General features: G+C 39.8%; 1 long non-coding RNA gene across 3 annotated transcripts; it reads left to right on the forward strand.

The window, feature by feature from the left end:
- The first annotated feature begins 37 nt into the window (after positions 1–37).
- Positions 38–26,922, forward strand: LOC109548035 (uncharacterized). Of its 3 annotated transcripts, none has more exons than XR_012332961.1 (4): positions 38–1,289; positions 16,923–17,169; positions 22,904–23,062; positions 23,529–26,921. It is a non-coding gene; the product is annotated as an uncharacterized lncRNA (long non-coding RNA). The 3 variants fall into 3 exon arrangements; XR_012332962.1 differs by lacking the exon at positions 38–1,289 and adding an exon at positions 6,484–15,880; XR_012332960.1 differs by lacking the exon at positions 38–1,289 and having other exon boundaries at positions 16,153–17,169; positions 23,529–26,922.
- The last annotated feature ends 576 nt before the right edge of the window (positions 26,923–27,498 follow it).

Consider the following 27,498-nt stretch of genomic DNA (forward strand, 5'->3'; position numbering starts at 1 on the left):
TGGTTTGGTGGTGGTGAATTCTCTTAGCTTTTGCTTGTATGTAAAGCTTTTGATTTCTCCATTGAATCTGAATGAGATCCTTGCTGGGTAGAGTAATCTTGGTTGTAGGTTCTTCCCTTTCATCACTTTAAGTATATCGTGCCACTCCCTTCTGGCTTGTAGATTTTCTGCTGAGAAATCAGCAATTAACATTATGGGAGTCCTCTTGCATGTTATTTGTCATTTCTTCCTTGCTACTTTCAATAATTTTTCTTTGTCTTTAATTTTTGCCAGTTTGATTACTCTGTGTCTTGGTGTGTTTCTCTTTGGGTTTATCCTGTATGGGACTCTCTGAACTTCCTGGACTTGGGTGGCTATTTCCTTTCCCATGTTAGGGAAATTTTTGACTCTAATCTATTCAAATATTTTCTCAGGCCCTTTCTCTCTCTCTTCTCCTTCTGGGACCCCTATAATGTGAATGTTGTTGCGTTTAATGTTGTCCCAGTGATCTCTTAGGCTGTCTTCATTTCTTTTCATTCCTTTTTCTTTATTCTGTTCCGCAGCAGTGAATTCCACCATTCTGTCTTCCAGGTCACTTATCCGTTCTTCTGCCTCAGCTGTTCTGTTATTTATTCCTTCTAGTGTAGTTTTCATTTCAGTTATTGTATTGTTCATCTCTGTTTGTTTGTTCTTTAATTCTTCTAGGTCTTTGTTAAACATTTCTTGCATCTTCTCGATCTTTGCCTCCATTCTTTTTCTGAGGTCCTGGATCATCTTCACTATCATTATTCTGAATTCTTTTTCTGGAAGGTTGCCTATCTCCACTTGATTTAGTTGTTTTTCTGGGGTTTTATCTTGTTCCTTCATCTGGTACATAGCCCTCTGCCTTTTCATCTTGTCTATCTTTCTGTGAATGTGGTCTTTGTTCCACAGGCTGCAGGATTGTAATTCTTCTTGCTTCTGTTATCTGACCTCTGGTGGATGAATCTATCTAAGAGGCTTGTGCAAGTTTCCTGATAGGAGGGACTGGTGGTGGGTAGAGCTGACTGTTGCTCTGGTGGGCAGAGCTCAGTAAAACTTTAATCCACTTGACTGTTGATGGGTGGGGCTGGTTTTCCTCCCTGTTGGTTGTTTGGCCTGAGGCAACCCAACACTGGAGCCTACCAGGTCTTTTTGGTGGGGCTAATGGCGGACTCTGGGAGGGCTCATGCCAAGGAGTACTTCCCAGAACTTCTGCTACCAGTGTCCTTGTCCCTACAGTGAGCAACATCCACCACCCGCCTCTGCAGGAGACCCTCCAACACTAGCAGGTAGGTCTGGTTCAGTCTCCCCTGGGGTCACTGCTCCTTCTCCTGGGTCCCGATGCACACACTACTTTGTGTGTGCCCTCCAAGAGTGGAGTCTCTGTTTCCCCCATTCCTGTCGAAGTCCTGCAGTCAAATCCCACTAGTCTTCAAAGTCTGATTCTTTAGAATTCCTCCTCCCGTTGCTGGACCCCCAGGTTGGGAACCTGACATGGGGCTTAGAACCTTCACTCCAGTGGGTGGACTTCTGTGGTATAAGTGTTCTCCCGTCTGTGAGTCACCCACCCATCATTTATGGGATTTGATTTTACTGTGATTGCGCCCCTTCTACTGTCTCATTGTGGTTTCTCCTTTGTCTTTGGATGTGGGGTGTCTTTTTTGGTGAGTTCCAGTGTCTTCCTGTTGATGATTGTCCAGCAGCTAGTTGTGATTCTGGTGTTCTCACAAGAGGGAGTGAGAGCACGTCCTTCTACTCTGCCATCTTGGTTCCTAATCCATACTCTCATTTCTTATAATAAACGTTGTGTTCTTAAAAGAATTGCCACCATAATTCACAAACAGTTGTTGAACTCATACTGTGTGAGAAGAAATATGTATGCAATGAGAATGCAAACATTTCTAAGGCAAGTCTTGGCTTTTAACGAGCTCATAGCCAGATAACCACAGAAACAAATATTGAAATACAAGTCTACCAGGAGATTAGTAGAGGTGCTGTTAATACCATCTGGACTGAATACCTGGCTGAACCCCTTTAAGGCCTCTCTCTAAAGTCCTAGGATTCTGTAGAACAGGTGCAGAGATCTACTTGTGTTGCAGCTGCCCAAGGCAAGATTCATATATAAGTTCCCTTGTTTATTAAATCTGCTACCTACCAGTCGGGAGCTGTCTGCCTCTTTCTTTGGTCTCTCCTTGCCCTCTGTGTGCAGGGGCCAGTTTTGAATTTCACCTGGGGAACTCTTGAGGGTGCAAACCAACAGTGTGCTGAGAGAATAATAATAATAATTGATAATAATAATATATAATATATATTATAATATATAATAATAATAATGTCTGAGCAGAGTCTTGAAGAAAGTGAAGTTTGCCAAGCAAAAGAAGGGACCAGGGACACACAGAGCAAAGGGAACTACATGTGTACCAAATTAATTATTTCTGTGGGGTGTCTTGCCTAATAACTGAGAAGCATTTTGCAAGCCAAAGAATTCCAGGGGTATATCTCTCAACATTACCTGTGTTTTGTTTGTTTGTTTGTTTGTTTTTGGTTTTGTTTTGCAGTTCACGGGCCTCTCACTGTTGTGGCCTCTCCCGTTGTGGAGCACAGGCTCCGGACGTGCAGGCTCAGCGGCCATGGCTCATGGGCCCAGCTGCTCCGCGGCATGTGGGATCTTCCCAGACTGGGGCACAAACCTGTGTCCCCTGCATCGGCAGGCGGACTCTCAACCACTGTGCCACCAGGGAAGCCCCTGTTTGTTTTTATCAGATTATTTCCTCCTCTTCATTAATTTTCCTTCCCCCCCCCCCCCCCCATTATGGTAGCAAGTACTTTACACAAAAACTCTTTAAAATATTTTTCCCCATGCATTTCATTTTTTGCTGTGTGAATCTTTACAGGTGAAATGTCCCCTGATGTCTTCTGTCCTTGGAAAAGGAAAAGGCTGGTGGTACTTTATATCTACAGCCTCCAGGACTGACATTTTCTTCATCTCTCTTCTCATTGTCTCAGGCTCCCTCTTTTCTAATACTATCATGTTCTTATTCTGGTTGTTTGACCACACTCAGTGCCTGCAATATTGAGTATGTTGTCTGTGATCCCTGTGGCACATGAACTTTTTAGAGTCTACCAATGCCATGCACTGAGCTTGGATGATTAAAAAAATGGTTTTTGCCTTTTTGGGGAATATTTTCTCCCATTTGGTAGAGTTGTGCTCATTCAATCAATATGCAAATTTATTCTGTTTGTTCTTCAGATCCCTGGCATTGCAGGCAAATCTTCTTTTGTTAATTAGAGGTTAGATTGCATTTCTTCTTCAAAGTCACCCAACTTTCTGTTTTAAAGAAATGTGATTCCATTCCCACAATAAATGCAACCAAGAACTCTGAGTCAGTCTCAACCAGCTGTACAGTGACAGGGGTGAAGTGTTGCTGATGTTTTTCAAAGACCAGAGAAAGATTAGCTGAATGTGTTTTCCAAGTTTTGCTCTTTTCTCCCATGGATCTCTGAATTATCTGCACTTACTTGAATGAGGGAGAAAGATGGTTCACTTCCCTTGAAGGCTTTTACATTCTTGGTCCTTTATTCAGTTACAACTATATCACATTTTTTTTTTTATAGCAAATGCACCTAAAGGTGAGGAGGGCTACACAGTTTTCTCAAGGTGTCACATCTTATGTAAAGTAAGCAAGTTATGACTTTGGGAAAGATACTTAACCCTCCTTGCATCTGTTTCCTCATCAGTAACATGGGGATAAAAATAATACCTAACTCAGATGTTCATTCAGCTTAAAACGGCTATATCTATCTGAAAAATCCAGATTGTTCTCTGAGATTTGCTCACACTGTTCTGAAACTATTAGGAAATTTGTCTTGTAAGACCATCTTATTAAGCTATAGTGCTTTGCAAAGACCTGTTAGAACATGTTGGATAATCCTGTGTTCAAACAAATGTGCCCCATATTCTTAACTAGCTTGCTTGGGAAAAAGGTTAATTAGATAAATGTTTGGAATAATGTTGAGTCATGCTAATCTTCTTCTAGAGAGTGACTGGAACTTTTCATCAATGCCAGAATGGATTTTGTTATTAAAATGGTTGGAAAGGAAGGTGTGTTTTTGCACTTGAGCAGAGGAGACACTCAACAGATGTATGCTGAGCTGAAGTGGAGACTCATGGAGTCATTGGCTTCTCTGCCCATTGCAGAGACATTGCTGAATGAGAGTCTAGCCCAGGGCTGTGTACCTACTAACCACTTAGCAAGGGTTGATTATATGATGGATTTGTATTTGGTTATTTGTTTATTTTTTAATTTATATTGGAATATAGTTGATTAACAATGTTGTGTTAGTTTCAGGTGTACAGCAAAGTGATTCAGTTATACATATACATGTATCTATTCTTTTTCAAGTTCTTTTCCCATTTAAGTTATTACAGAATATTGATGTATTTGGTTATTAAATCAGCATGCATAGGGTTTCTGAGACAGTTCTCACCTTTATCATTCATATATAGCAAACTGTATACACTTACGCCTTTTACATTTTGGCCCAAACATTTTATTTTATTTTTCTCAATCTAAGTTTTCTGGTTTTATTGAGATATAATTAACATACAGCCCTGTATAAGCTTAAGATGTACAGTATAATGATTTGACTAACATTTATTATGAAATGATGGCCACAATATGTTTAGTGAACATCCATCATCTCATTTAGGTGCCAAAAAACAGAAAAAAAGTTTTTTTCCTTGTGATGAGAACTCTTAGGATTGAGCCTCTTAACAACTTTCAAATGTACCATCCAATGATGTTAACTATAGTTATCACATTGTACATTACACCCCTAGCAATTATTTATGCTATAATTGGAAGTTTGTACCTTTGACCACCTTCATTTAATTTCCCCACCCCACCCCTGCCTCCAGTAAGCACAAATCTGCTCTCATTTTCTATGAGTTTGCTTATTTGTTTTTTGGAGCTCATGTGTAAGTAAGATCATAGAGTATTTGTCTTTCTCTGTCTGACTTGTTTCATTTAGCATAATGTTCTCAAGATCCAACCGTGTTGTCCCCAAGTGACAAATGGCAGGGCGTCCTTTTTTAATGGTTGAATAATACTCCATTGTATAAATATCACAACTTCTTTACCTATTTATTCGTCCATGGACTCTTAGTTTATTTCCATGTGTTGGCTATTGTAAATAATGCTGCTATGAACATAGAGGTGTGGATATCTCTTCAACATAGTGTTTTTGTTTCCTTTGGCTATGTTCCTGGAAGTGGAATTGCTGGATCATACGATAGTTCTGTTTTTAATTTTTTGAGGATCCTCCGTACTATTTTCCATAGTGGCTGCACCAATTTACAATCCCACCGACGGTGCACAAGGATTCCCTTTTCTCCACATATTTGCCAGCATTTGTTATCTCTTGTCTTTTTGATGAGTTGGCTTAAACATTTTAAAGTGGAAATTTAAGGGAATTCCCTGGTGGTCCAGTGGGTAGAGCTCCTCATGTCCACTGCAGGGGGCGTGGATTTGATCCCTGTTTGGGGAACTAAGATCCTTCAAGCCACATGGTGTGGCCAATAATAAATAAATAAATCATAAAGTGGAAACTTAAAGTATGCTCAGGTCAAGTTATTCAGGTTCATTACTAATTTTCTACTGAGATTACATAGACACTAGTAGCAGAGTTGTAATCAGATCTACTGAGATGATTCATTTTGAAGTAATCAGCATCTCTACCTAAAGTCAGATCTTTAAAAATGACCCATATTCCATATTTTGTGTGTGAGCATGTGTGAACTTTCACTCTAAGGATTAGAGTATATGATAATGAAAGACATTCTTTCATTGTTAATTGCAAAAAAAAAAAAAATCACCTACCTAGTGTAAAAAACTAGGCTATAGTGAGCATTTTTATTCTTAGGTGTCTTAGTGCCCATCCACTAGAGCAGCCTAAAAGAGGGATAAGTTCCATAACTTCCAAAAAGAAAGCGAAGTGTTATTAATTTTTGTCTTTGTTCAGAGAAAACGAAAGTTATGTTTGAAACATACGAACGAAACATATGAACATGAAACATATGAACGAAAGTTCATAACTTCAGTAATTATATCTGTTACCACTAGAATAATAGTCTCTGGCTCGGAGCGTCAACAGTTAAGGTCTATAGTAATCAATTCCAATGTCCTCTTTAGGGAAACATTGAACAGTTTGGTTTTGACTGATTGCAAATTTCTCTAAGAATTCTTAAAACACCAATCCATTATTTCACTTTCTTATCTGTTTTCTCAACCCTAGTTCAGATCTTGACTGTCTAGTAGGTAAACCATTGCAGTGATCTGCTCAGTAATCCTAGTGTTTACCTCCTCCAAGCTAGAGTTCCTGATATACTCTGTAATGTAACAGACATTTTGTCTTGTTCATCACCACTGGCCCAACACCCAGAGTAATGTCGTACATAGCTGGCACTCAACATGTTTTGCTGAGTAAAAAAATATCTGATTACAATAGCCCCATATTTACCCCTACCCCTCAAAACACCAAATTTTAATGTTTCCCCATTGCATTTACAGAATTAAGTCCTTGGTTCAGCATTCAAGGCCCACCCTAACCTAACTCCAATCTAACTATCTCATCTCATTTCCCATCTGTTATAGACTGCATTCCACGTCACTTCCACTCCTTCCTCCATGTTCCAATTAGATCTAGAAGTTCCCTATTTCCTGAACATGCTCTTCTACTGCCCTGACCTTTGTTCATGTCCTTATTATTGCCTCGAATACTCTTTATCCTAAATCCACATATTAAGTACTACCTACCTTTCAAGGCTCAGCCCAAATAGCACTTCTATGTTCCATGGAGGTTTCATACTTCCTCTGGTCTTTTCACCATATAGCATACCTGCCCATGTACATGTCACTGTCCTCCCCCTACAATGTAAACTCCACACCTTGTATATTTCTATTTCTGACTGACTGGCCCAGAAATAAAGACACCAGAGTTGCTCAGATAAATATTGTTGAGTGTAATAATACCCACCAACCTGCCCCAAAATATCTCCATTAAATTTAGATTTTGAGGGGCTTTCAGAAACAGTGGCTTTAATTAGAATAAAGCACTATGTTGTTTTAGATCCCCTGGGAAAGATATCACACTAATTCATTAGTATCTCACTTTGGATTAGTTAGTCTGACTGAGCAATTCTGTCCAGAAACACTCATCCGTAAGCCAGGCCTTATTGAAATTATATACAGCAGGGGTTCTCAATACCGGGTAGTCATCAAAATCACCTGGGATATTTTAAAACTCTAACATCCTGAAGGTTCTGATTGGGTAGGTCTATGAGCAGGACCAGGAAAGATTGTTTGTGAACAGCTCTGTGATGATTCTAGTGTTAGACTGGTTTGGGAACTAAAAGGATAGAGAATTTGATGAAAGAAACATTTCTAGGAAGTATGTGGGTAGGAATAACATAAAAGAACTGAGTATTCTGGGTTTGAGGAATGAAAAGGAAGCAGGATGAAAATTTTAAAAAAGGTGAAGGAAAATACACTCACTCATTGAACAAGTTCTCTGAATTGCCCAACCCAGTGGTAGATGGCGGGGATGTCATGGTGAACAAGGACTTTGCTCTCACTGATGTTTCCTAGTAAGGAAGTTAAATTATCCATGCCTTGAAAAGGAAGAATACTTGGTAATTTTGCGGCAAATGGCAGGACCATCTGACTCAGGGTGTGTATAGTCAGGGGGTGGGGGTGAGGGAGGACATCCAGAGGAAATGGGAGTTAAGTGGAGATGTGAAGTAAGAGTAGGCATAAGATAGGGGCTGAGGAAGACAAAGAGTGTCATGTGAGTTGAGGAGGCCATAACAAACACAGAATACTTGAGAAACAAAAAACCTCGTAAAGGCTGGAAGATGAGGGCAGAGCAGGGAAGGGCTAAGGAGGAAGGGGATGTGAGACACTCACATCAGAGTGATGTTATAAGATGAACATTCGGACTTCAAAGTGAAGAATGGATGTTTACAAGGCTCTGCAGCAGGCACCCAAGTGAGAGATAATGGTTTGAGCCAGGGTGGTGGCAGTGATGATGGGAAAGGTGGAGAGGGACTCAGGAGGTGGATGGCAGAGGATTTGGAATAGGTCAAAGAGTAGGAGGACTCAGGGATGCATCTCACACCTCTGACTTGGACAATCCCAAGGATGAGGTTGCCATTCTCAAGGAATGTGAAGAGGTACATATTTGGCAATGGGAAGGAAGATGATTATTTTAAACCACATGATTTTTTTAAGGCTTTTTAAAAATTATTTTTATTTTATTTATATAGTTTTTATTTTTTAAAATACAAAAACTTATGATTTCAATCCCACTACTGGGCATATACCCTGAGAAAACCATAATTCAAGAAGAGACATGTACCACAATGTTCATTGCAGCACTATTTGCAGTAGCCAGGACATGGAACCAACCTAAGTGTTGATCGACAGATGAATGGATAAAGAAGATGTGGCACATATATACAATGGAATATTACTCAACCATAAAAAGAAATGAAATTGAGTTATTTGTAGTGAGGTGGATGGACCTAGAGTCATCATACAGAGTGAAGTAAAGCAGAAAGAGAAAAACAAATACCGTATGCTAATGCATATATATGGAATCTTAAAAAAAAAAATGGTACCGATGAACCTAGTTGCAGGGCAGGAATAAAGAGATAGACATAGAAAATGGACTTGAGGAGACGGGGTGGAAGGGGGAGGCTGTGGTGAAGTGAGAGTAGCATCGACATATATACACTACCAGTGTAAAATAGCTAGTGGGAAGCAGCAGAGCACAGGGAGATCAACTCGGTGCTTTGCGATGACCTAGAGGGGTGGGATAGGGAGGATGGGAGGGAGGCTCAAGGGAGAGGAGATATGGGGACATGTGTATACATATGGCTGGTTCACTTTGGTGTACAACAGAAACTAACACAGTGTTGTGAAGCAATTATACTCCAATAAAAATCTGTTAAAGAAAATTATGATCATTTTAGTTTCTGATATCTTGAGTTAGAGTGGCCCATGAGACACTGTCAAGTTACTGAATACGCTATTGAATAAATGGTCCTGAATTTTAGAAGACATTTGGATCAAACAAGCAGTTTGAAAGTCATCAGCATAATTAAATTAATAATAAAAATTACCATTGGAGGGCTTACTACATACAAGCATTGTTAAGTGCTTTATATTCATTATCTCTTTTTTCATAACAGCTCTACAAGGTAAATACTATTATCCCTTTCAAACAAATACGGAAATTGAGGCTTACAGAGGTTAAGTAACTTGCCTAAGTTACATAAATAATGCTTACCATAAATAACGGTAAAATCTAGAATTAAGCCCAGATAGTCTATTCCATAATGCACTCAGCTACATACCACCCAGATGATCACTGAGAGCATTAGAATAAGTGATATCTCCCAGGAAGTTTATCTATAATATAAGAAGAGAACTCTGCAAGAAGCCTGAGATCCCCCAGTACCACAGGGATGGACAGAGGATGTAGGAACAACCTGTGAAGCAGAAAGGAAACGACAGTGAAGTGAACAATAGTGTGGCGAATGCTGCCAAGATGTCAAGTGGGAAATGGCCTGGAGGGTGACTTGGGTTAAGTGATGAGGGGGTTGTTAGTAAGCACGGTGAGGCTGTTTTAGAGGCATGATGAGCATAGATGCCAGGTTTAATGGTTTGGGGTGTGATTGGAGACAAGGAAGAAGAGACAGGAAGTGGAGACTACTCTTTCAGGAAGTTTGCCTGTGACGGAGAGAACACAGAGAGCATGGAAGTGGGTAGGGATGTAAGGTAAAGGGGGAATTTTTCTTTTAAAGAAAATGGCTAGAGATGAGCATGCTGATGGAATCACATATTATTAGGATTAAGTTGGTAGTGAAGGAGAGATTGAAAATAGGGTAGCAAGGGGGCATACTGGCAGAAGGCTAAAAAGAGAAGGGACAGGATCGGTAATAGAGGTAAAAGGTTTACTGTATTTAAGATCAGGAACAACTTTTCCATTGTCACAGGAAGGAAGACCAGCTCGGGGCAGATGTAAGTACCTTTGCAGAATAGGTTTAGAAAATTCATGGAGCTCTTGTCTGATGGTACCAATTTCCCCTGTAATTTTCAGAGAGTGAGAGGGAGATGTGAGCGTTAGGGTATGGAATGCCATGGAAGATTAGACTATCCCCTCTGGGAAAACATGACTGAATGAACTGTCAGGAGGTATGAGTGCCCAACCCATCAAAATGGCATGAATGAGCATTCCTCATACGTGCTGCATGGTTCTGTCAGCAGAGCCTAGTGGTCAGGCTATAGGAGAGGTGAATGGTGAGACTGCACTAAAATTCAGACATGATTAACTGCTTCTATCATACTCACTATTCTCCCTTCCTCCTTGCTAACAGAGCCCTGTTTTTGTTTAGGTGACCACTCTCCTCACTTTAGACATAGTCTTCAAGGGAGGCTGGTCCTGATTAGTCTCAACCAACCATGGTGGTCCTTGTCAATGACTGATTTGGGCAAAGGCATGAGCATGTGATGAATTCTAAGCAATGAGGTGGATTCCGCAGACAGGAAAATGTTTTCTTACTTCTAAAAAGAGAGAGAAGGAAGAGATGGTCACTTTTCTACCTTGGGATGCTGTCTTGCCTGCAGGTGCTGCTTGGAAGTAGCCTGAAGGCAAGGTGACATATAAGGATGCAGGGTTCAAAGGTAGAACTGGGTCCTTGTTAACATAATTGAGCTAGTAACCTTCTTGTTATGTGAGAGAATTACCTTACTGCTTATGTCATTTTGAATAGGAGTTTTGCTATTTGATACACAAGATGAGCACATTGGAAAGGTAGTGGTACAAAAGACATTGAGGATATTGGCTAGATCCTGCTTGAGGTGATGGACCCTGCAGTCTAAGATGGAGAGGGAAGGAAATGATGACAGGAGAGGGCTGAGAGAATGTAAGGGCTCTTGGCCTGGAAGTCACAAAGAAGTCAAAGAGATAATGCCTTAGGCGTAATGGAGTGAGAAAGATGGAGAAACTGGAGAGAGGAGAAGAACTGAACTTATTCAGATACTTTGGGATTTTCCTAACAGTGTCATATTTGAAGATCCATTTGGTTCTTTATTTTAGTAACTGTGAGTATCCCTACAAACGATTTAGTATGGAATCTGGTCAGCAGAAGTGAGAGAGGCAAGAGTATCTTGTCACCTTTCATATGTTTTGGAAATAAAAAAGAAAATGGTATATTTTAGAAAACATTTGTGGGGAGAAGAGCTTTTAATAGGGAGCTACAAACTGTATATTTCCACCCAGACTCCAAGCCAACTGGACAAGATGGTAATTAGCAAGACACACTATTGTTCACTCTTACACACTTCATAGCCCAAGCTTGATTCACAGAAACTACAAAACAGAATAGTTACTGTGAAGCAGTGCATTTGTGTGGGGCGTTTACTTTTAATGGAAAAATATGTGTTACGGCATTCATAGTATAATTGCCTGACTGCTCCTGCTGTCCCTATTTCTTTCACTGCTACCATTTTTACAACAGATTATTCTTCTGGAAATAGTGCCCGATATTTTATTCATACTGTGTGTATAACAAGGAATGCTGAATTCAGAGGGAAGTTGTGTTTCTGACGAGGGCCCTGTAACTATACCTTGTGACATATAGAAGCATTTTCATTTTCCCACTGCTGTCCATCTTTCTTCTTTTAATTGGTGCATTTCATACTCCATTTCTTCCTCCAGCCTTTTCTAATTTATAAGAAAATAATTTCCCACAGATAAAAGCACTCACTACACTCTTGGAGTGTCTTGGAGTCTTCTCTGAGTAATATTGTGAAGACATTCTAGCTGTCTTTTAAAAACCTTTCACTTTTTACTTCCAGAAGATTCATGCCCTTAATGTCCAAAACTGTCCACTGTGCAACTTACCTAACGTCCTCACCTGTCTCCTGTCCTTGAAGAATTTAGTTATCTACAATAAATGATCCCAGATTGTATTCATGTTAAGCTACTCCTGATAAAAAATTTCTTAATGAGTTATCATTCTTATGGGTATGATCATTTAGCAAGGGGATATAAAGTGATAGAAATACCTGACTTCAAAAGAATAAAATTACTAATAATTGACAACAGAGCAATATATCAAGTATTTGGGCTGGGGAGATAGGTTAATGTTCATTGACCCCACAAGGTAGATGACAACTGACATGGCTTAATTTGTTCTAAGTAAAGTCTAATTCCATGAAGAAGTAGATATTATTTACATTATAAAAGGTTTATTTATTTATTTTTGTCATTTAGAAGCTATATCAGTCAGGATAGGCTATGCTATGCAGCAGAAACAAATAACCAGAAATCATAGATTTATTTCTCAATCAATGACCGTTGTATAGAAAGTCTCCACTAATCATAGTCACTCAAAGACCCTGGATGTTAGAAACACTATGTTAACATCATGTGCTTCCAGGTTCCAGGATCACCCCAGCTAGGGGAAGGAATGAAGAAGTATATCATGGTCAGGCTCTTTTTGTTGGCCAGATGAACTCTCATGGCTGTGCTTAATGTCAAAGGAGATAAAAGAGAGCAATGCTCTATGGCTCAGAAAGCAGACAGCCAGAAATATTCAATGAACAGAACTAATAACCTCCACAGAAGAAATGCATACTCCTTGAAGAAAAATTTAAAAAGACAAAAGAAAAATAAAAGTAAAAACAATTTGTTTTAGTCTGCTCAGGCAGCAATAACAAAATACCATATACTGGGTGGTTCAAATATCAGAAATTAATTTTCTTACAATTCTGGAGTCTGAGAAGTCCGAGATCGAGAAATGGCCTGATCTGGCTCTAGAGCTCTGTTCCCAGCTTGCAGATGGCCACCTTCTTGATGTGCTCTCGCATGGTCTTTCTTTAGTGTGCCTGTGAGGTGAAGAAGAGGGGGCAGTTCTCTTGGGTTTCTTCTGATAAGGGTATTAGTCCTATCAAATTAGGGACCTGCATTTATGACCTCATTTAAAATGGCTTACCTCTTAAAGACCCTATCTCCAAAGAGAGTCACATGGAGGTTAGTGCTTTAACATATGCAGTTTTGGGGGGACACATTCAGTTCATAATAAAAATATTGTAGTTGCAATTTTAGTAACGAGGAGGGCTAAATAGTTGTAGAAACTCTTCTTTCTACCAATAACTGAAATTCTGGCCCGACTATAATAAACACATTTATTTTGGTTTGAAAGAATGAGGACTCCTCAGATATTAAGAGAGGATTTGGTTGACCTCAGACCAAGATGTAACACAGGAGGCTCCTGAATTGTCTTCCTCCCGTAGATGTACCAAATGTACAGCTATGTATGGAGCATTTCCCTCTGAGAATTGTAAGTGTTGGCAAGGACATGAAGAAAAGGGGACACCTGGGCACTCTAGGTGGGCATGTAAATGTGTTCAGCCAGTATGAAAGACAGTATTGAGAGTCTTCAAAAAATAAAAAGTAGAACTACTGTATGATCCAGCAATGCCACTTCTGGGTATTTATCCGAAGAAAATGAAAACACTAACGTGCTAAGATATCTGCATCTGCATGTTCATTGCTGCATTATTTAAAATAGCTAAGATATGGAAATAACCTAAGCGTCCATCAGTGGACAAATAGATAAAGAAATAGTAATGGATAATAATGGAATATTACCCAGCCACAAAAAAGAATGAAATCTTGCCATTTGTGTGCGACACATGGCCAGACCTCGGGGGCACTATGCTAAGTGAATTAAGTCAGACAGAGTAAGACAAATACCGCATGATCTCTCTAATATGTGGAATCTAACAACAAATGAAACCAAGTTCATAGATACAGAGAATAGATTGGTGGTTGCCAGAGGTGGGAGAAATGGGTAAACTGCTTATTACTTTAAATAAATTAAATAAAAAGAATATATATGTGTAGTGACAGATGTGTTAATTAGCTCAAAAGTGGGAATCCTTTCACAAATTATATGTATATCAAATCATTATATTGTGCACTTTAAATATATTACAATTTTATTTGTCCATTACACCTCAATAAAGCTGAAAGAAAAAAAGAGAGGAAGAGAGAATTCAAGGTCAAAGGGGAAGCTTGAAGAGAAACTCATTTCTCAGACATCTTACCAGATGGGTCCCAACAGAATAAAGTGTAAATCATTCTAAGGAACCTGGCACAATTAGCATAGGAAATCACTTGAAATCTCATCATCCAAAGACAAAGCTGGTTAATATGCTGGTAAAATAGCCTCTAGGGATTTTTCTACATGTAGTTCCATTTTTAACATAGTTACACCCCTAATATTTTGTGTCATGGAAAGCTAAGATTTTCTGCAAAAGGAACGTAAATTGCTGAACAACATAACTGAGTTACTGCAGTAAACATTTTTTTCCCCACCTGCAGCACTTTCTTCTGAAATGGGAAATGTTTTTTTTCTCCCCTAAACCTTAGAAATATGGCTATCTTCTGCTGTAAAAAGGGGGGAAAATGAAGAATTAAAAGCAAAAGAATTTAGAGAAGGGTAGAGAGAGAAAATAAGAACCTCAGAAGACGCTGTTGATCTCAGTGTAGTGTAACAAGATCATTTCCATTTGATTGATCTATGCAGGTATTCTTTTAAGCAAAGGGGCCTTCTCATCAACTCAATACCCTCTGTATCTGTGTTTCATTATTTCTTGCTTCATGTCTAATTAGACTGGAAGATGGATTATTTCCCCAGAAAATTTGTAAAAAGATTATACATCTGGAGGCTGTTTGGATGAGTTCTGTGTCGACACTTCTGTTCTTCCTGTGCAGGAGGCATAATGGGGACAGAATGAGTGGACACAGATGATAGTTTGCTATTAAGTAGTTTCAGTTTCTTTTCAGAAATCTGAACTGCTCTTCCTTAGTCATAATGCACCTCCTTGGGCAGGGTGAACAAATATAGACAACTGCAAAGGCTTTACCCAGCAGGCCTTGTGGATGTGGGGAAGCTGCCCTCCTCACATCAGACTTGGTGCACGGCAGTGTCTGAAGGAACTAAGGTTCTCAGCCCCCAGCTGGTCTGCTCTTTATGCATATCTGCATTCCAAGCCGAGGCACCTCATTTGGAGGCCTCCAAAAAGAGCTGGGGCTTCAGGACATCTTAGCCACTCCGACTCAATACTTTTCCTCTTCTAGCCCTTCCTTCTCTTCCTCCTCCCAGCCCCTGGGTCCAAAAAACAGCAGGAGCCTTTTGTTCTGGGATCTTCTCCTTCCCTCCAATCTGTGATGCCTGTCATTTGTCCTTAGCCTCGTGCTGTGCCCTGGGGAAAAATGGACCATCATAGGCATGGAAGCTGACGCCCTTTCCCCCTTTCCTGTTAGTCCTGTTGCTTATAGTATCACAGCAAGTGAATAAAGGCTTGATACTTTCAGTTTGAGTCATTGTCTTCACTGACCATCTTGATGCCTGGCAGCTCTCTAGCACTGTCTGCCCCTGTTGTGATAAACCTTGAAGTTTGTGCAGGGTGGAGATGCCACAAGACTGAAGCAGCCTGGAATTCAGAGCCACCACTTGGAAAACAGTGACCTTGGAGAGTGTCCCACACCCACAGCAGACTTGGGTGCGAAAGCCATCAGCTTTCATTGAGCCACTGAAATTTTGGTGCTGTCTTTTACCATAGCGCAACAGAGCTGAGCATAACTGAAATGGATATAAGACTAGACATGCTAACACTTACCTTTCTCGAACTATGGACAAGTCCAAGATGGTGGGAGAGTCAAAGAGATAAGAGATGGCCCAGCACTGAGTGATGTTCAATGCAGCAGTCACAGATAACCCACTGGCTACCACGGTCCAGTGAATGTAAGGCTCTCCCCAGACTCCAGTTTTATTATTTACTCCTCAAAGTGGGCAAGGGAAAGTGGGCAGGTGACAGAGAAGGGCAGGAAAGTATTAAAATAATGTTTCCTTCAGGAAGCAAAGCAGAAATCCTGTAGTGGAAACTGTGCTGCTTCATTCCTTACATATGAGGGTTTGGGTCATGCCCCTCCGCCTCCCCCCCCCGCCTCCCCCCCCCCACCCCCGCCTCCCCCCCACCCGCCCCCGACCATGAGCCACTTGACAAAGGTGTTGGCTGAGGATGAGGGCAATCTAGAGTGAGAGGTGGAGGAGGGAATGAGAGTTCCAGTTATGATGTTAAAGTGAACCGTAGCCTCAAGAGCTATAATTTCCCCGTCCATGTTTACTGAGATGTAATTTACATAGAACATTGTAAAAGTTTAAGGTGTACAATGTGATTTGATACATGTATATGTAGAGAAAGGTTTACCACAGTAAGGTTAGTTAATACATCCTTTACCTTACATAACTACCATTTTGTTGTTGTTGCTGTTATGATGAGAATATTAAAGATTTAATCACATAGCAACTTTCATGTGTACAATATAGTATTGTCCATTATAGTCACCTGGTGATATAAATTGCCTAACTCTTTTAAGTTCCCCAGGAAACAAGACCACCAGGATCTTTGAGAAGCTATTCCCAAATGGGTCAAACTTACCGTATGACACATGTACTCCCCATAGGTTGAGGTGCAGTCGGGTTACAGACATGCTTCCCCCTCTGCCCAAACCTGCCTTCTCCATGTTCTTACAGGTCTATCTTCTGAGAACACTTCTCAATAAACCTTTTGCATACATTTCTCCACCTTAATGTCTAGTCCTAAGGAGCCCAATGTAAGGCAATTCCCCTGTGAAAAGTTGAAGGGGAGACTATATATTGGCTTTCAATACCAGAGATTCCCTATTTAGAACTTAGAAAATGTAATGAGCATAAGTGATGAATGCCCAACATGTGCCTTGTTCTGAGCAAGATTATTCTTTTTAATGTGATTCTCACACCCTAGTATGGAAATCGAGCTTAAGGAGGTGAAGTGAATGTTCCAAAGTCCTTCCCGAACTGCCTAATCACAAAGCTGAGACTTTTTCCACTATGGCTTTATGACAAAAGCCAGAGTTGTATAGAAGAAACTCAGACAAGAAATGTAAACAGGTGTGGAAATACTACCAGAGTGCTAGGCAGAGCACAGATCTCTCTGGGTGATGTTCAACATTCAGCTGAGCCTGTTTCTACATGGAGCACAGTTGATGAAGGTAACATATTGAACTGGGCTGGGTCTGGCACTTGCTCACTATTCATTTTGAGGGAACTGGTTTTATCTGCTCTTTACACTCTCAGCAAACTGGCCTTTCTCTCTTCTTTGCTGTCTTGTATCCCCTGCCCACCTCTAATTGTGGGTTTTTTTTTTTTTTTTTTTCCTCATAAAGGTGATTCAGAAAGCATTGCTAAGAGTAATGAATCCTCCCTCCAGCAGGACTGACCTTATTTTTCTTTTCTCTGATTTGAGGAGTTTTTCCAGAAGAAAATACGTTGGATTCAAAAATCTCATCACTATGGCCCTGGAAGCGGTGATTCCCTGGTTCCAAAATACAGTGTTTTTTTTTAAACTTCTGTTAACTAGAATACCCAGAGCATGGAGTATCCTGTTTACTCAACTTTAATTTGTTACTAAAATCTTTCTCAAGTACATGTGGATAAAAGTATGAGCCCACTCCTCTGCTTTAGTTTTAATATAGCATAATGATTCAGAGGAAATCTTTCTTTGATGATTCAGAGCTTTATTTCAAAGTAATCTTTTTTTATGGAACAATCCTATAAATGTAGACGGTATAGAAATTTGAGATGAATATGTGCTAACTGCTAGATAGTCCCTGCAATCTATTGTAAAGAAATCTGTAATATCATTGTTACTATTCTTTTCTTTTTTTAAAATAAATTTATTTATTTTTGGCTGCGTTGGGTCTTCATTGCTGCACGCGGGCTTTCTCTAGTGGCGATGAGCGGGGACTACTCTTCTTTGCGGTGCGCGGCCTTCTCATTGCGGTGGCTTCTCTTGTGCCAGAGCACAGGCTCTAGGCACACAGGCTTCAGTAGCTGTGGCACGAGGGCTCAGATGTTGTGGCTCACAGGCTCTAGAGCGCAGGCTCAGTAGTTGTGGTGCATGGGCTTAATTGCTCCGCGGCATGTGGGATCTTCCCGGACCAGAGCTCGAACCCGTGTCACCTGCATTGGCAGGCAGATTCTTAACCACTGCGCCATCGGGGAAGTCCCATTAGTTTTCTTTAAAGATAGTATGTGAGAGACAAAACAAAATTTGCTTAATGAAAAGTTCTAATTAGTTACAGTCTAGTCAATTGATGTTTTACTGAACAGATTAAAAGCATTATACATTACATGCTTTTAGATGAGTTGGGATATAAAAATGAAAAAATAAACCAAAACACTCCTAAAATGGAGCTGACTGAAGGTCTGGGTACCCCTCCACCTTTTTTTTTAATGTACAGAATCATATTAAACTTCTTAATTGCAGATGTTTGATAAACCTGTTTTCACAGAACTACAACTTTTTTTTTTTTAATTTATTTATTTACTTTTGGCTGTGCTGGGTCTTCGCTTCTGTGCGAGGGCTTTCTCCAGTTGCGGCAAGTGGGGGCCACTCTTCATCGCGGTGCGCGGGCCTCTCACTATCGCGGCCTCTCCCGTTGCGGAGCACAGGCTCCAGACGCGCAGGCTCAGTAGTTGTGGCTCACGGGCTTAGTTGCTCCGTGGCATGTGGGATCTTCCCAGACCAGGGCTCGAACCCATGTCCCCTGCATTGGCAGGCAGATTCCCAACCACTGCACCACCAGGGAAGCCCCAGAACTACAACTTTTGGTGCATTTCTCTGGTTAATTATTGGCTTGCTTTTCTTTTTTATTGGCTTTTATTGATTTCTTCTGGACACATGCAGGGCTATTCAATTTCAACGCAGAAAGTGTTCTGTCCCCCCTTGGTGACGAGCTCCCATTGTTTTATAGTCAGGAAATTTTCCTTTGGGGGTTGCCTGTGGAGCTCTCACAAAGAAAGAACAAGACCTAAGAAAATGACAGATGTTATCATTGTCAAGGAGAACCTCTGCCTCTATTAATATTGAATAGATTCCAAAGTGATGAAAATGGAACTTTTATCCTTTTAACTTCAAATCCTTTGCATTTCTTAAAACAAAGAAACCAACATTTTTAATTAAACACACAGCTCATATAAAAGGTAAAATAGCCAATGAAAGATATATAAGAAGAGATCTTTAAGGTATAATTTGTTTGGAAAACAAAAGTAAAATTAAATAAAAAAGGTCAACTCTGAGCACCCTCGATTTCTACCACAAGTAACTTGGAACAACCTCACTTGATTTGTCTTCAGTAGTCTTCTCATTTTATTTTAGGGATGTCCTCTGAGACCATTTGGTCTTTCTCAGTGAGGTTTTCTTAGAACAAGCCTCCAGGCTCAGTGTAAAAGCTGGAAACTGGTGGCCCCTAGTGCAGCCCTCTCAACAATTTTGTTTGGCCACCACTGTAAAGTAAGTATTTTACAGTTGAATGTCCTTAGGCAGGAAAGGCCAGTGACATTTGACCACATTTGTCAAAACTCCTTTATCTGTGAGAACCCAGAGACACTTGAGTCTGAGACCTCTGTTTCCCAGTAAGGGATAAGCTATTTTCTGGCACATCTTAAAATATAGAACATGTGGAAGATTAGAGGTGGAAGAGATCTTGTCAGAGATATGGGATATGTTGGGGTATTTGGTGAAAAGGGAAACAAGACCCAGAGGGATTAAGCAAATTAATCCCAGAGCTGTTTGGAAACTTGGGTTTCACAAGGAAGAGACTCATTACCCCCCCATGTAGCTTCCATTCCTAAGACTATACATATAGTCATTACTCCATGGACACAAGTGTCAGTGTCATGGTGCACAGGCAGTACATTATGGTGGTTAAGAACACGGATATTTGTGCCAGATTAAAACATCATCCCATTACCTACTATGTGTGTGAGCTTCCTGATCTGACAAATGGGAATAATAGCTGTATCTGCCTCATAAGCTTTTTGCAAATACTGAGTTAATAAATATAAAACTCTTAGAATAGTTTCTGGCACTCAGTAAGTACTGAGTGTTGATTATTATCATTCATTCATTTATTAAGCATTGAAAGAACATTTTCTATGTTCAAGGCACTGTAGTAGGTCCTGAATATTCAACTGTGGACTAGACAGTGCCATTCTTCAAGGAGCTAACAATCTAGTAGTGTGGGTGCTCTGACGCTACCAAAGCTTAATGCAAAGGCTAGCTTTCAACATTAGATGGAAGCCTCATCTCTTCATATCAGGTGTCATTTCTTTAAAAAAAAAAAACTACTGTAAAGAAAAAGGTAAAATTGGCAAACATGTTTTAGTAATGAAATGCATTTTTCTGTGTGTATGATAAGGCAGTTGAAATTGAAGTCTTTTGACTTCAAAATCACCTGAAAACCCTGCACATGCTGACTTGATAAAGCTCCTATTTCTAGGGATATGGCCTATTTCACATTGGAAATGTGAAGGATAGTGAGTGCCCAGTATTTTTTTTTTTAAGATATATCCCTTCTTTAATGCAAATTGAAATCCTCTTAATTCCAGGTTGTCTTATTAAGTTAGGAAATGCGGGGTGGAGCAGGGGAGGTGATTATCAAGACCTTAGAGCTTGAGGTCCCTGTTACTTCATACAGCAGACAGTGTGCTCTCAAACCCAGCATCCTGTTTGGTCCAAGCAGGTCACATGACTCCAGGAAGGCCAATCAGGGCTAATGAGATTCATTCCTGGCAAGTGGTTTGTATTATCAGGAGAGCCTTGGGACTGTAAAGCTAACAGATGGATCCTACTAACATGCTCTGAGTCCTGAATTAAGCCACACTTGAAACCACAGGACTGTTCTGTTATGTGAGTAAATATATTCCCTCTCTGTAAACCTATTAGGCTTGGGTTTGATGTTTTTGTAAGCAACTTTGGCGGACTCCCTGAACTTAATAGTTTTAAACAAATGTTTTAAAAGTAAACATATAGTGGCCTGAATGTATCAATAGAAACCTGTCCATTTGTAAATAATCAGACTTATTTGCATACAGCTGGATGGACTCTACCCTATCCAGAGAGTAATTTGAACCATCGGCTTTGACTTGAGATAAGGAGAATAAAGAACACAGGTTCCATGTTCAGGCCGACTGCACCAAAAACTTGAGAAGTCCTGAAGGTACAGCAAGAAATTAAACTTGAAAGTATACAACGTGGCATTATAAGACATTCTTTTATGGAAGCAACTTGCTGTGGCAATTTTGGACTGGCATAATTGACTCTGGAGACAGACCTCCTGGGTGTGAATCCTGTTTGGTCACTTATTAGTAGTGAGATCTTGGACAGGTTGTTTCATTTTTCTGTGCCTCAGTTTCCTCATCTGTAAAAAGGGATAATAATAGCACCTATTTAAAGGAGGTTTTACAAACCACGTTTGCAAAATATATTATAGATGCCATATAATTTTTTTAAATTACAGATATATAAGGTAATAAACTAGACCTATGAATACTGACACATCTTCTCCCCAACATGACACTCTTTGGCCTGAAATAGAATACAAAGCAGTGACCCGAAAGTTCAGTGCAGCTCTGATTCTTCCTTCAGACTATCTGGGCTATTGAGACACCGAACTTTGGGTTTCTGTGATGAACAGTGATGGATTCAAGAGCCCAATCAACTTACGCTACTACATTTCTGGAAGCTTAGGCCCATCTTTTGCAAGGTCTGCTTGCTGGTTCATGACTAAGACATGATGAAAAAAATTCACTTGAGGCCAGTGGTCATTTTCACCTGGGCCAGTCTTGGTGACCTGTTGACTCAAAAGTAATAGAGTCATTGCTCAAAAAAGGTTTGACAATAATATTTTAATAAGTACTAAAGAAAATTTTTTGGCTAATTCTGCCTCATTGACCATGGAATAAGTAGATTTTTTCATTACCATATGAACCTTTTCAACATGTTTTGAGACATTTCAATTCATTCCAAGATCCCTGATAGCCATTTGACATTTATAGTTAGGTTCACTTATCTTTATCTTTACCTGCGTCATTTTCCCTTGTGGATGTCAAATCCCACTTTGTTTTAGCCTTTGAAAGGGAACAAAGCTTTGATAATCCAGAAAAACAGCCTAAAACTATTTTCTTTTTTTTTAAATTTATTTTTATTTATTTGTTTGTGGCTGCATTGGGTCTCGGTTGCTGCACGCAGGCTTTCTATAGTTGTGGCGAGCTGGGGCTACTCTTTGTTTCAGTGCACGGGCTTCTCATTGTGGTGGCTTCTTTTGTTGCAGAGCATGGGCTCTAGGTGAATGGGCTTCAGTAGTTGTGGCACATGGGCTCAGTAGTTGTGGCCTGTAGGCTCTAGAGTGCAGGCTCAGTAGTTGTGGCACACGGGCTTAGTTACTCCGTGGCATGTGGGATCTTCCCAGAGCAGGACTTGAACCCATGTTCCCTGCATTGACAGGCAGATTCTTAACCACTGTGCCACCAGGGAAGCCCCTAAAACTATTTTCAATAGTGTTGCTTCATTACTATATTATAGGTAAGGTAAACAAGATTCAACAGGTACAGTAGTATTAAAAAGTATCTAATAAGATCAACTTCTTTTTGTGCAGCATACTGATTTGCACCCTTTTTAATAAAGTTCACAGAAATAAGCAAATATGTTTTTAATTGGGTTTTTGTATTAGACTTCTAAAATCCATACTAATATTTAAAAGAGCTATCCGTTTATAAACTGAGAAACTGTCAAATAAAATGGAAATAGATAAAATGTTTTATTGCTAATATATGACTTCATATGTTGAGTCAGTTATTCTCTTTGCTAATTTGACTAGTTTTAGCTTTTCTGGTTACTTAGATTGACTTTCTCTGTCTTCATTTTACCCTCCTTCTATATAGAGAAGTTAGAAAGCTAGGATTGTGCTTCAATATGGCAGAGGAGTAAGACGTGGACATCACCTTCCTCCCCACAAATACATCAAAAATACATCTACATGTGGAACAACTCCTACAAAACACCTACTGAAAGCTGGCAGAAGACCTCAGACTTCCCAAAAGGCAAGAAACTCCCCATGTACCTAAGTAGGGCAAAAGAAAAAAGAAAAAACAGAGACAAAAGAATAGGGATGGGACCTGCACCTCTGGGAGGGAGCTTTGAAGGAGGAAAAGATTCCGCACACTAGGAAGCCCCTTCACTGGTGGAAACGTGGGGTAGGTGGGGGTAAGCTTCGGAGCCACGGAGGAGAGCGCAGCAACAGGGGTGCAGAGGGCAAAGTGGAGAGATTCCTGCACAGAGGATCAGTGTCGACCAGCACTCACTCGCCTGAGGGGCTTGTCTGCTCACCCACCGGGGAAGGTGGGGGCTGAGAGCTGAGGCTCGGGCTTTGGAGGTCAGATCCCAGGGAGAGGACTCTGGTTGGCTGTGTGAACACAGCCTGAAGGGGTCTAGTACATCACAGCTAACAGGGAGGGGGTCTGGGAAAAGGTCTGGAACTGTCTAAGAATCAAGACACCATTGTTTTAGGATGCGTGAGGAGAGGAGATTCAGAACACTGCCTAAACGAGCTTCAGAGATGGACATGAGCCACAGCTATCACCATGGACACCAGAGACGGGTATGAAATGCTAAGGCTGCTGCTGCAGCAACTAAGAATCCTGTGTGCAAGCACAGGTCATAATCCACACCTCCACTCCCGGGAGACTGTGCAGCCTGCCACTGCCAAGGTCCTATGATCCAGGGACAACTTCCCCAGGAGAACTCACACCGCGCCTCAGGCTGGTACAACGTCACACCAGCCTCTGTCACCACAGGCTCGCCCTGCATTCTGTACCCCTTCCTCCCCCCAGCCTGAGTGGGCCAGAGCCCCCTAATCAGCCGCTCCTTTAGCCCCCTCCTGTCTTGGCTAAGAACAGACTCCAGAGGGCGACTTACATGCAGAGGCAGGGCCAAACCCAAAGCTGAACCCCAGGAGCCGTGTGAACAAAGAAGACTATAACAAACAGCAAGTCATGTCCATAACCTATGTACAGTTCAATGCAATGTAATTAACTTGTCATCCCTATCCTGGAATCCTTATATGAATATCATCTGCCCAGCCATTCAAAATGCCATGGAGAATGTATAAAACTGGTGAGTATGTAATTCATTAAGAATGCCCTTCTATCTGTCTGTTTGTAACTGATGATACGTGTACTCTTTATCCTTGATTTCATTCACTACACAAATACTTATTAAATTCTTAATCTTTGTCTAACGTTATTCTAGGGGTTAGACAGGAATTACTGAACAAGAAAACAGCCTTTGACCATGGGAAGACCCCTTGAGCAAGTAATTACCACTGTGATAATAATAGCTAACATTTTTAACAGTTACCCCCAGGATATTCTGTTGTAGGTCATCCACATACCAAACTTTAATAAGCACTGAACTTGGACTTAATTAATATGTTCCACATAATCAGTAATCTGCAAGTAAGTTTGGATGTGGAACCAGAAGGCACTAAATAGCATCCTCCATACTGAGCTATGGGTTTGAGAAAGAATATACAGCTAGGATATTTGTTGGAGATAACGGATTTCTTTGATGATTATTTCCAAACATCTGTTTTTCAAAATTCTCTCCCCACAGCCCCCATGCTGCAAATTTTGTTGGTTTTTTTTTTTGTTGTTGTTTTTGCTGGCTTTAAGCAGCTATTTCCCTACTTACTGGCACCTTTAACTTGAAGGATAGATAATATATGTTTTATTTTTGAGAAAAACATATTTGCTAATAGCAACCAACATTTGGTCTGACCAAAATGGAATTTCATAGTTGATTCTCATATTAAATATTAATTAGTAAAGCTTAATGTATTTCCTATTTTTAAAATAAAAACATATAAATAGAGGTTCTACTGTTTTCCTCTAGTTCCTAATTGATTGTCTCATGCAAAGTCCTTGATGTGTCCACCCATGTTTGGAAACCTATGGCTTAGAGGACAATCTTTGTTGGCCAACTATTTTACCTTTTATATAAAAATTTATGGCCTTTATTCACACAGAATATTCCATTATTGGATAAAGAAGAAGTGGTATATATCTACAATGGAATATTACTCAGCCATAGAAAGAATGAAATAATGCCATTTGCAGCAACATGGATGAACTTAGAGATTATCATACTAAGTGAAGTGAGCCAGACAGAGAAAGGTAAATATCATATGATACCACTTATATGTGGAATCTGAAAAAAAAAAAAAGATGCAAATGAACTTATTTACAAAACAGAGATAGACCCACAGACATAGAAAACAAACCTATGGTTACCAAAGGGGAAGGGGTGGGAGGGATAAATTAGGAGGATGGAATTAACATATACACACTACTATATATAAAATAGATAACCAACAAGGATCTACCATATAGCACAGGGAACTATACTCAAAATACTGTAATAACCTATAAGGGAAAAGAATCTGAAAATATATATATGTGTGTATATCTCTATATATTATATCTATATATAGCTGAATCACTGTACTATACACCCGAAACTAACACAACATTGGAAATCAACTATACTTCAATAAAAACAAATAAAACAAAAACAAAAAGAATATTTTAAATCTCACCTCTAAGAGCCATGGTTGCCCTCACATTTATTCATTTAATAAATATGTATTAAAAGCCTACTTTATACTATGAGTAATTTTAGGCTCTGAAGATATGTGAGTGAAGAAAACAAAATTCCTGTCCTCATAGAGCTTGCATTCTGGTCTGTATGTGAGCAAACAGACCAGAAATAAATAAAGAAGCAAATATTTAATATGTCAAATAAGTGCTAGAGGGTAAAATAAAGCAGGTTAAAGGGGAAGGGAGTGCCAAGTACAGAAATGTGCTGGAGCTACTCACGTGGGCTCTCAAGAGCCCATTGTGTGCATGTCTTCCCAAGTCAGCACTCAGTGATGTCATGTTGGCAGACTGAAATTAGCCATGATGGGGGTATTTATAGCATGGAAATGAACAAATGCTAGAAATCAGGACTTTTTTCCCCAGAGAACTAATATTTAAACATTTACCGGCACATTACTGGATGAGAGTGAGGGGTTCTATGTTATATAGGGTGATTAGAGCAGGCATCATTGGGCAGAGATAAGAAGGCAGTGAGGGAGTGAGTCATATTGATATCAGAGGTCAGGATGAACAGCATTCTTGGAAGAGGGAACAACAAGACCTTTGATAGTATAATTGGAGAAAGAAAGAAAATCTTCCACACTGGAGCAGTGTGAAATGGAGGCAACAATTGTGGGAGATGTTGTAGGAAATGTAGATGGGGCGGGATCATGTCAAGTCAGAGTTTGCTGCTTCATAGCAACCATTGGCTAAAGTTGAATAGCACAATCTGCTTTGAGAAAGATATGTGCTCTGCAGGTTGCAACAATCCCACTACTTGTGACTGTATTTCACGAAGCTCACCTGCTTCCCTGGTTTAAATTTTCTACCTGGCCCCTCTAGGTGTATTGACCCTATTCAATAGCATTTTCTTCCCTCTATATTATAGCACATATTTTATGTTGCCTTGTGTGTGTGTGTGTTTTCAGTCAGTGCAAACAGTTTCCTTAACTGAACTAAAACAAGGACTGTCTTTTTGTCCTTTTTAGTACTTGGAACAATGCCCTTCATGCAGTTGGTGTTTAATACATGTTTGCTGAATAAAATAGGACTAAGGCTCTGTATTTATACTGGTACCTTTTCAGGATGCGCTAACCAATTTTCCTCTATTTAGTGAAATCCTTATTTTCTCCCAAAATTCTGAGCCTGAACTTATGATCCAGGTTTCATTAGCATTTATAGTATATATTTTAAGCTATTAAAGTTTACCTTCAAGTGATATTATACCACTTTACATATAGTATTAGGATCTCAAAATAGTATAATTCTTTTCCCCTCCTAACCTCTGTGCTATTATAATATTATATGTTACTTTCACAGGTATTATACACTTCACACTACATTGTTATTTTTGTTTTTATAGTCAATTACCTTTTAAGGAGACAATAATAAAATATATCTTATATATTTACCCATCTACTTACCATATCTGAACTCTTCATTCTTTTGTGTAGATTCATATTTATACATTTCCATCTGGTATCATTTTTCTTCTGCCTGAAGGACTTTCTTTAATATTTCTTATAGTGAGGGTTTGCTGATGAAAAATTATGTCAGCTTTTGTACGTGTGCAAAAAATCTTTATCTTGTCTTTGCTATTTTTTTTCTTAACATCTCTGACCTTGAATCTCTCACATTGTACTTAATTATCCCATATTTGTTCAGAGCATCCTTCCTCAAAACTGTCTCCAGTATCTTAATTTCCTTGCCTTTGAAGCAGAACAAATCATATTTTCCATTTATCATGCTGAAGTGTTCAGAGAATTAAGAAAATTATGTGAAAATGTGGAACTAGAAAAAAGGCATTTGTTATGAACAGAAGGTTCACCCCCCACCCCCAGTTT

The sequence above is a fragment of the Tursiops truncatus genome, chromosome 7 (assembly GCF_011762595.2).
Source record: "Tursiops truncatus isolate mTurTru1 chromosome 7, mTurTru1.mat.Y, whole genome shotgun sequence".
Lineage (NCBI taxonomy): Eukaryota > Metazoa > Chordata > Mammalia > Artiodactyla > Delphinidae > Tursiops > Tursiops truncatus.